At 41.9% G+C, this 9,774-nt stretch overlaps 2 long non-coding RNA genes across 3 annotated transcripts; one reads left to right on the top strand and one right to left on the bottom strand.

Annotated features, from left to right (window-relative positions):
* Positions 1-3,289: 3,289 nt before the first annotated feature.
* LOC115569358 (uncharacterized) lies at positions 3,290-4,773 on the bottom strand. The gene is made up of 4 exons (XR_003981538.1): positions 4,643-4,773; positions 4,117-4,428; positions 3,784-3,933; positions 3,290-3,665 (listed from the first exon to the last, which is right to left on the bottom strand). It is a non-coding gene; the product is annotated as an uncharacterized LOC115569358 (long non-coding RNA).
* Positions 4,774-6,031: 1,258 nt separating this feature from the next.
* LOC115569126 (uncharacterized) lies at positions 6,032-9,506 on the top strand. 2 transcript variants are annotated; one of them, XR_003981496.1, is made up of 7 exons: positions 6,032-6,116; positions 6,388-6,448; positions 7,087-7,114; positions 7,252-7,359; positions 7,504-7,665; positions 7,899-8,875; positions 8,985-9,506. It is a non-coding gene; the product is annotated as an uncharacterized LOC115569126 (long non-coding RNA). The 2 variants fall into 2 exon arrangements; XR_003981497.1 differs by lacking the exon at positions 6,388-6,448 and having other exon boundaries at positions 6,047-6,116.
* The last annotated feature ends 268 nt before the right edge of the window (positions 9,507-9,774 follow it).

Here is a 9,774-nt window from a genome sequence, read left to right as displayed (position 1 = left end):
CTGTTATGAGTCTATTCGCTCTGCACCGAGAGCTAGCTTGTTTGCTCATGCTAATGGTTCTTGCAGAGAGCAGAGCAGAGTGTCATTGATGATTGTAGCTGTTTCCGAAATAGTCACGGTGAAGCTTGTCTGATGTCGAAGTGGAAGACATCGACGACGAACCTTTTGAATTCGACGGTAGTCCATATTTGTTTGTACTGGAGTATACAGATGAGGAGTTACTAGCACTAGGGAACGAGAGCGCGGAGAGAGAGGCGCAGAGAGCGGAACAGGCAGAGGCGGCTTCACGGCCAAGGACATCGGCGACCTGGTGGTGCTCTTGTGGATGTTGTGTCCAAATGGATACAGAAGAGGAAAGCCTATGCTGTAAGGAGTGGGACATCATACAGCCTAATGTGTCCCAGGGTAGCGCACAGTGTGTCACCCCACCGCACAGAGTTCAAACGGAGTTTGCACGTTTATTTGAAGGACGACCAGCCACAACGGTGATGTTTCGGGGTCGTAGAGAGGCAAACGGTGGAAGCTTATATTCTTATATTTCTTCATTCTATTGCCACAATTGGGCATTGCACAAACTCGTACCATTTTCAGTAACTAGCGCTGCTTCGATCATCACGGACTCTCTGCTCTGCTCTCTATAAGAACCATTAGCATGAGCAGACAAGCTAGCTCTCGGTGCAGAGCGAATAGACTCATAACAGGCTATTGTAAGGCTCATGGATCATGGCAGGCTGTAACATGAACATGTATGTTATGAACAGAAAAACGAAAATGCTGGAATACGTTTCTGTCTGCAAAATTCAAGTTTCCGTCGCTGCCAGTGAGGGAGTACGGGCACGCTCAACGTATCGGTCAGTTTGGTCTACGACATGGATCTCAACAAACGGTATGTGGCTGCTTGCACAAACACACTGTTTTAACCACTTTTTTATTCATTGTGAGTCATAAACGCTACAGTGCTGTGTTCTTAGATGTCTGCTGATGTTGCATACCTTTTGGGGGGAGATTTGGAGCATGTTAGACGCTGAAGTGTAAGTTCTGACCCCATGCTGTTAGCTGTCACTGCTAACTCTCCGTTCAAGGAGCTCTGTAAGAGGTGGACCAAAAGTGTTCGCATTTTCGGTACTGGCTAGTCAAGGGTAGCTTGAGCGATAAAGCTGCATGTTGAAATCGACCGAAGTTCTCCTTTAAGTTATTGAAATTTAGTTATATTAACTATTTACATTTAAATGCAGGCAATGCCTCAGGCTCAGGCCTCCCTCAGATCTCCTGCCTGCTCCACATTCAGCAGTCTCCTCATTGTTTTGACTTACAAAACCAAAAAAACAACTCCACCACACACTAATCACACTACACTAAACACTACAGAACACACTTACTATACACACTAAAAACTGTTGGGTTATTTTGGTAACCCAATTTATGGGTTGTTATGGGGCGTTCAGACCGAACGCAACAGACGCGAATACAATCACTTAAGACGCTTCATTCGCGCCGCGTGATCATTTTGGACTATTTGCTTCATTCGTGTCATTCGCTTCATTCGCGTCATTCATCTGTCCATCTGTCTGAGGTGAGTAATTCGTACTAATTACAGTAGACTACTGCAAAATGAACATGTAAAAATATTATAGGCTACATTATATAAAGTATGCTACTAATTTTACCCACTCCACAGGCGCCTATGTGGTGTTATAAATGCATATCAACCTATAAACCTGCATAAACAAACCTTTTTAATTTTCACTTCCTTTTTTCAGTCAAATACAGTTTTTATTAACTCTTTATTTGTTTATGTTATCAGTTTTCCTTATTAAAATTTGAAAATGGTTCTTATTTCAGAATGAGATTACGCTGATATACCTAATCTTTTACATATGGATAATATACATTATACATAATATACATACTTTTTTCTTAATAACAAAGCTTGCAGTTTCCAATAAATGAATAATAAAGTGTAAATGTTAAATCTTTGGAGAATTTTTAAGTGATATTCCATGGGCTGTTTTGAAGGTTTTCAAGAAAATTAAAGCCTGACCCATTATCTATTCTATGTTGCAGGTTCCTGGCCACAGGAGACTCCTACAGGAGCATTGCCAATAGTTTCCGTGTGGGAATATCTACGGTTTCTGTCATTGTTCCTGCCGTGGTCAGTGCCATCTGGGACTGCCTGGTCGAGGACTTCATGGCTGTGCCCACAACAGAAACCTGGAGGTCGATTGCAGAGCAGTTTGAAGAGAGGTGAAACTTTCCTCTCTGCTGTGGAGCTCTGGATGGCAAGCATGTGGTGTTAAAGGCCCCTCCCAACTCTGCATCCCAGTTTTTTAACTACAAGGGGACATTCTCGATTGTCCTCTTGGCCGTGGTCAATGCCAGTTACCGGTTCAGGGTGATTGATGTCGGGGGCTTCGGGAGAACCAGTGACGGAGGTATCCTGGCTAACTCTGCCTTTGGCCGGGCACTACGTGGTGGAATCCTCCACTTGCCAGCGGACCAGCCTCTGCCAGCCGCAGAACACAGAGGACCCCAGCCTCATTGTTTTGTGGCTGATGAAGCGTTCCCACTCCGGAGGAACATGAGGCCATTCCCTGGGCGCATCCTCCCCAGAGACAAGAGGATCTTCAATTACAGTCTGTCTCGGGCCCGGTTGGTGGTGGAGAATGCCTTCGGCATCCTGGCGGCTCAGTGGAGGATGTACCACCGTGTCCTTGAGGTCCAGCCGGAAGTGGCAGAGAAGTGCGTGAAGGCGACTTGTGTTCTTCACAACTTCCTGCGCATGACAGCCCAGACACCAGGAGTTGGAGGAAGCGTCACGGGGAGTGAGGTGGAGCCACTGCCAGGTCTGGGAAGAGTTGGGGCGAACAACTCAAAGAGAGGCCATCAGGGTTCGGGAGACCTTCTCAGCCTTCTTCTCCACGGAGGGAGTGGTCCCGTGGTGGCATAATGTTTAGTGCACAAGCACCCCAAAAACGGCTCTTTTAAGAGCCATCCAAATAAAAGCATTGAGCAATAATCCTGCACTATAACTACCACAATTCATGTCTACCAGTCACTTCATCAATTCATACAATACTGACCCCCTCTGATATTACACCATTAAACTTTTTCTTTACTTTACTTATCATTTTGAAACTGGCCAGTCTACAATCTCATTGTACTTGAAAGAATGTGTGAAAGAATGACATGAGAAATAGTAGTCATTAAGAAATATATACAATATATTTTTAATTTGGAAAACAAAATATGTATTTACAAATATTAAATTAAATTAAAAAAAAGTGATTAATAGAAAAATAACGGAACAAATATTACAAATAATTTACAAATGTACAAAAATTTACCAGCCTGGCTCGTTCCCAGCACAGGCTGACACCCCAGCTATTCCGACATATCCAAATTTAGTGTTACAAATGACTTTTCATAAATTAATTTATGTATTTGGAATTTAAGAAATTCCCTTTGCTGGGGTGGCAGCCTGTGGAGGGAAGGAGCCAGGCTTGATAAAAATCTCTCCTCCTCAATCCAGGCAGGTGGAGGTGGTGGAGGTGGCAGGGGGGCAGGTGGCCTCTGGAGGCTTTGGATGAGGAGGTCCTCTATAATTTCCTCCCTCCTTCCAGCCTCATCAGTGCCCCTCCCTCGCTTTCTCTTCCCTGTCCATGCACCTGTATGAAATCAAAATCACACATTCTGTTGATGACATAGTCTGTAAACATTCATTTTCAATTTAGACTGGAGCCCTACAAATAAACACAATAATCACAATCCCGCTTCTGTACATACCACTGGTCGAAGCAGGAGCGGCAGCAGCAGCAGGACCGGCGGCAGCAGCAGCAGCAGCAGCAGCAGCAGGACCGGCAGCAGCAGGACCAGCAACAGCAGCAGCAGCAGGAGCAGCAGGAACTGTGCCCTCGCTGTCACTCTCGGATTGCTCTATAGAGAAATTATTATTATTATATGATCCAAATTTATTCTACAATAGGGGAACACATCATTTGAGATTTAATGGAAACAAATGTGATAGAAACAATACACATATAAACTGCTCTTTCGCCAGCTGAATTTGAAAGTCTTTTTACATGTACTTTACTATGTGTATGTCTTCACTTAACCAACCATCAAAAACTATGGTCCTGCTGATGGCCCTGCTTCTCCTGACCACAGTTCTGACGGTCCTGCTGCTGCCTCATCTCCCAAGCTCTCTTCATAGATCTCTGCGGTCTCTGCGGTCCAGTCTTCCTCGACCCCCTGACCCATGTTGCCACTGGTTTCCCTGGGCACGGTGAAGGGGTCGAGGAAAGACAGGACCGCAGAGAACCGCCACTTCCTCAAACTTCCCCCCGCTGACCCGCTCCTTCTCCCTCTTTCCCTCTTTTTTTTTGAGGTATGTGTCCCTCAGACCCTTCCACTTTTTACGACACACCTCAACTGCAAACACACACACGCACACACAGAAAGACATGCACATTGCATAAATTAGCTTCTAACCAAATTAAATACTACAATAAACATTCACACAAACTGGACGTGGTATCCTGCAAAGGGGGATAATGCTATACAAGTGCTAACTGATGCTAACATTTCATAGAGAAACACAGTCAGTAACGTAGTAAAACAAGCCACAAATAGCTTCAAAACTTACCGGGGAGTCCCACCTCCTCACCGACTTTCAGCCATGCCTCCTCTTTTTTATATTTGTTGCGGTAAAATACCGCAGTGGTGTCATACAGCACCGGGTGCCCACACACAGCTACAATAAGCTTCTCCTCCATCGTTGCTCTGAGCGACCGTAAACAACCGTGCGTGACGGAAGTGACGTCGTCGGCTTGAACTCGTCGCTGATTGGATGTCGCGGCTCGATGCCACCTGAAAAGTCGGATATTTTCAACTTTATTCGCGTCGCTTCAGATGCGTCACTCCAGACGCTTCAGACGCTCCAGGCGCTTCATTTGCGCCGCGCCAGACGCTCCATTCGCGCCGCCGTCACCTGAATCGCGTGTCATCGCGCCATTTACATTGATTTTCAATGTAGAGTTGCCACTCCATTCGCGTCTATCGCGTTCAGTCTGAACGCCCCATTAGTGTTGGGTTAAATTGTTGGGTTATTTTTATAAAGAGTAACCCATTTTCTGGGTTATAGGGCTATTATTTTAACCCAATTTCTGGGTTTTCAAGGATATGCACCATTTTTGGGTTGTTTTTCAGAGAATAACCCATTTTTGTTTGTTGTTTTTTTTTTTTATTAAAAACTATTTTTTTTCTTGACGGGAGTATTTTATGGAGTAATCTCATTAACATTATTTATAATCACACACCTTATGTACATGAAATGCGTCCTTTACCTTTTAAAGAGGTACTAAATACTGAAGCATGCTGTATATGAATACTGTGACCATACACAGCAATGTTGGTGGTAATAATAATAATAATAATAATAATAATTAATGAACGAAATCATGATTCGATGTGGTGAAATTGGCTCTGTGTCATCATCGTCAGGCTAAGCAGATTTTGACCTGGACCGGTTTGGACTGTGGTTGAATTTGGCGGTAACAACTACAACTCTAGATTAGATAGTGAGATTTAGTATGTAAAAACATCACTTATGTACAACTTAGTAGAAGTAAGTAATTAAAGTCCTGTTATTTCTATTGTTTTAAATAGGGATTCATTAAAAATAAACTTAACCTATATAGCACATGCTAAAATACAATAAAATCGATCATAACAAATAAATTGCAATCATAGCCTATTAAAACAGTAACAATTTGATTGGGGAAAATGGTCTGAAATGCATTTGACATGTGAGGAAGACAACATTTATTTATTTGATTTAATTTTGGTATTTCTATTGGCATCAGTTTAATGTAGCCTATACATTTTTTATTTCTACTTTAGTGCTGAGCAGCTGCAGGGATAATGTTTTATTCCGAGTTAATTTCTGATTCACCCTCCGAAGCAGAAGGCGGCGCTAATGCGCATACTACACTGATTCCTTACCGCTCTTTGAAAAAACACAGAAGAAGAAAAGCTGGAACGTTGCAGAGAGACACTTGGCGGCCGGAAGCAACAGGAGTCAGAAAGTTCGACCTACGCGGCAGCAGTCAGGACTTACTGTAAGTTTTGAATGTTAATATTTATTTACTTTTACTTTTACGCCACGGATTGTAATAAAGTATTTTTACAGCAGAGGCAAAACTCCGCTAGCCACCATGGTGCTAACTAGCGAACCAATTACAATGAATGTAATGGTTAGCTGCCAGAACTAGCGAGCTAACATTAGCTAACCTAGGTTACAACTTGATCTCTCAGAGGAGCCAAGCTCACAAACAGTATATTTGGATATGTGATGAATGTATTTCCCATCATTGCATCTCTCTGTTCCAGTTTCAAGAAGTCAAGAAAGAGTTAAGGAAGATAACTGGAGATATGATAAAGATAGTACCAGGTAACATTAATCCAATGAATGAATTCTTCTATCAACCGCCACTAAGTTAGAATTGGGTTATTTTTTAACCCAACTGTTTTTAGTGTGTAAATGCCGTAAATATTCCAGGTAATGTACAGGCAATTGTCTGTCTCCCTGCTTATAAAAGTTTTAAGTTAACCCTAAATCATATGACCTCCCACATACATATATCATTGTTTATTCTACTTGCCAGTTTGATCAAGGGAAAACTTTTTGCCATATTCAATTCAACAAGCCATGTGTTATGTTCATAAATACCATCTTCCTAATTGATATTTAACCTTTTGCACTGCACAGATAATATTTTACTTAACTTTGTATTTGCTTGCAAAAAAGAAAGATGATTGGTCTAAAGAGTCCAAAATGTAATTCAAGATTTGTCTTAAAAACCTGTTAAAAACTAAGAAGTTTACTTGAGCTATTTTCTATCTATAGACATTATAAATTGTTTTGAGGAAAACACGTTATCATTTTAAATCAGTGTTAGCTGTAGTCTGTGATATTTAGGTGAGCTTATAGTAATTAACTTGTTATATTAAGTAGTAAGTATAAGCAATTCTGTTTTAAAAGTCTTAGATGGTGGTCTTAATTTTGTCATTTTTTTCTTTGCCTTTTAGGTTGCTGGTTCCAAAATGATCTGGACGTGTAAGTTGTGCACAGCTTCTTTCACCTCCAGAATACAGTTATTTAGACACCACAGGCTGCAGCACAGCCACTATTCCAGAATCAGCCCTCGTATATGTCTCTATACTGATTGCATTTGTACATTTCCCCTTCATTAGAAAGATGATTGAGACCACATTTTCCCACGCCGACAGACCATAGTGATGTCCTGCCCAGCAGTGAACGAGCTCATGGACCTCTGGCCTGCTCTCAAAATAGAATCTTAGGTAATATGGATCAGCTCTCTCTTTTAAAGTGAAAACTGTGATTCTTACTCATCTGGCCGCTTCATGAATGTGTTCTAGATTCTTCAAATTGAACTGTTTTTTTAAGTGTTGTTGCTGTATTCTCCTGCTGTTATTTCAATGTAGTTGTATGCAGAGTTCCAGCGAATTACGAATCAGAACCTGCCCAACACATTCTATGCTGAGCATGACCTTCCTCGACTGATGACCTTATTCAGACAGAAGGCATCAAAAACTGGGAAGACAGCAGATTCTCTGGCTGAAATTTTAAAAATCCACAATGAACAGGTAAATAGATTATTACACATTTCATAGGTTGAACCATCACAACATTGAATAGGTTCAATGATTCAAATGAGCTTTGTGAATTTTGCAATTAGTCCACTTTGTGTTTGCCATTATCTGATCGCATTAAAGATGTGAACTGGGTATTTGTGGACATATGTTCTGATTGGACTGTTTAAAATCAGATTTGTTCAGTAAATTCTTCAGTGTATACAATTCTGTTTTTATCTGAATAGGAAATCCATGACATCCACACCAAGCGCTCTACTGTCCTCCACACCCTTCCTGTGTATCTGTTCGAGGATGTTTCTGGATTTTTCAGAACATGCACAGTGAGTCTCCTTAAAGGCAAGGTAGGCAAGAAACCTAGAAAAATGTGATTGTTGAGTCCACACGGGTCTCATCTCCCAAGCTCTGACCCAAGCTCCTCCCACCAGACAAGCACGCACATCTGATGCCCGCGCTTCATACACGTACCCGACAGTTCCTGCCTGAGGCAACCGCCAACTTGCCAAAGCTTATTTTTTTGTACGTTATCCTCCATAATGTCAGAGTCACAGGTAAGAAAATACTTTTTTTGAACACACGAGCGATAGTAAATAGTATTTATATTTAGTGTAAAATAATATGTAAGACAGACGACTACAAAGGCTAAAGTAACGTTAGCCGATAGGTCTGACATTAGGAGTTATTCAGTTTTTCAGTTATTCAGCCGTTTTTATTTTCAAGACTAATGTCAAGCTAATGTTTTGAAGCAATGTAGCACATTTTATTCAAACTATCGCATCGTTATCTGCCTTGGCCAACAGCTCAAACTTTGTAGTAACGTTAGTCAGTGTAAATAGTAAAAATAGCCTCTTGCTAATGTTAGCGTCTAAAAATTAGTGTCCGTTTGATCGGCATAGATAATCTCAAAACTGAGTCTTGTTTGTCATAATGCAAACTTGCGTTACTTTACACTTGTTACATATATATTTATATTCAGAGCAGCCCGGAACCGGACTCAGGTGACGAATATGTCCCAGAACAGCGGCCAGTGGCTCGAGGAGGTTGTGGCAGAGGGAGAGGGCGACCGAGGGGTCGGGGTTGTGGCCATGGCCGTGGCCGAGGGTCTGTCCGGGGAACAGGACACCCTCAGGTGGAAGACCCCCTGAACGAAGACGACCTCAGCCGGGTGCAAGACCTACAAGCTCATGGGATAGCGACTGAACAGGTATCTCAACACATATCATGACATCATATTTTATAACTACATAAAGATCATTATGAATGTTTACTCATAAATAAATTAATTATATTTACATGAACTACTGTCTTTTCAGGCCAGAATAGAGTCTTTATCCCTCCAACAGTGCCAGGACCTTTTGGGGAGGTGTCTATTGAGGGATCCCAGCCTCATTTTTGATATCATGGCCACCGCTCCTCCATCAGATCCTCCGGGTCAGGGCCCCAACAAACCAGAGTGGTGTGTCTGCATGAAGTGCAGGGAAATGCCTACTGACGTGGAAAGGAAGTGTTGTGGTCAGCCACCACAACACTGCATTTCCCTGCTACCTCATGTAGACATCTACATTCTCCGTCTGGCCCGGAGAATATGGAACGATATCCGGGCTCGGGAAGACCCTCCAAACCCAGGAGAAGATAAACAGTTCCGACATGCTGCTTACAGGCAGTTTGTTGTCTGGCAGTATGGTGCACTGGGAAGAGGCAACAGGATTGTTATACCAAGCTGCTGTGTGTGGAAGATTAGAGATAAATACCCTGACCCTTACAACCACTACGTGGGCTTTATCCCACGCAGGCTTTGAACACTAGAAACCCAGCAACAGAACATAAAAACTAATTTGTCCATATAGAAATTTCAATGGCATGTTGTTTGTTTTGTTGTGAGATTTACATTGAGTGATGTTTTATATATTTTGTTCTTATTTATTGATTATTGTATTTTAAAAAAAATAAATCCCTTGACGGATGAACAACTGCTTCTTTTATTTACATGACAGCCTGCATCAATATTATACAGTAAAGATATTCACAGCTGACCTGGATAACACTTATACAGACAACTAATAACATGAAAAAATCAAACATGAAATAAAATGACTTGAAATT

This window comes from Sparus aurata, chromosome 18 (assembly GCF_900880675.1).
Source record: "Sparus aurata chromosome 18, fSpaAur1.1, whole genome shotgun sequence".
NCBI lineage: Eukaryota > Metazoa > Chordata > Actinopteri > Spariformes > Sparidae > Sparus > Sparus aurata.
This window is presented reverse-complemented; position numbering and strand designations above follow the sequence as displayed.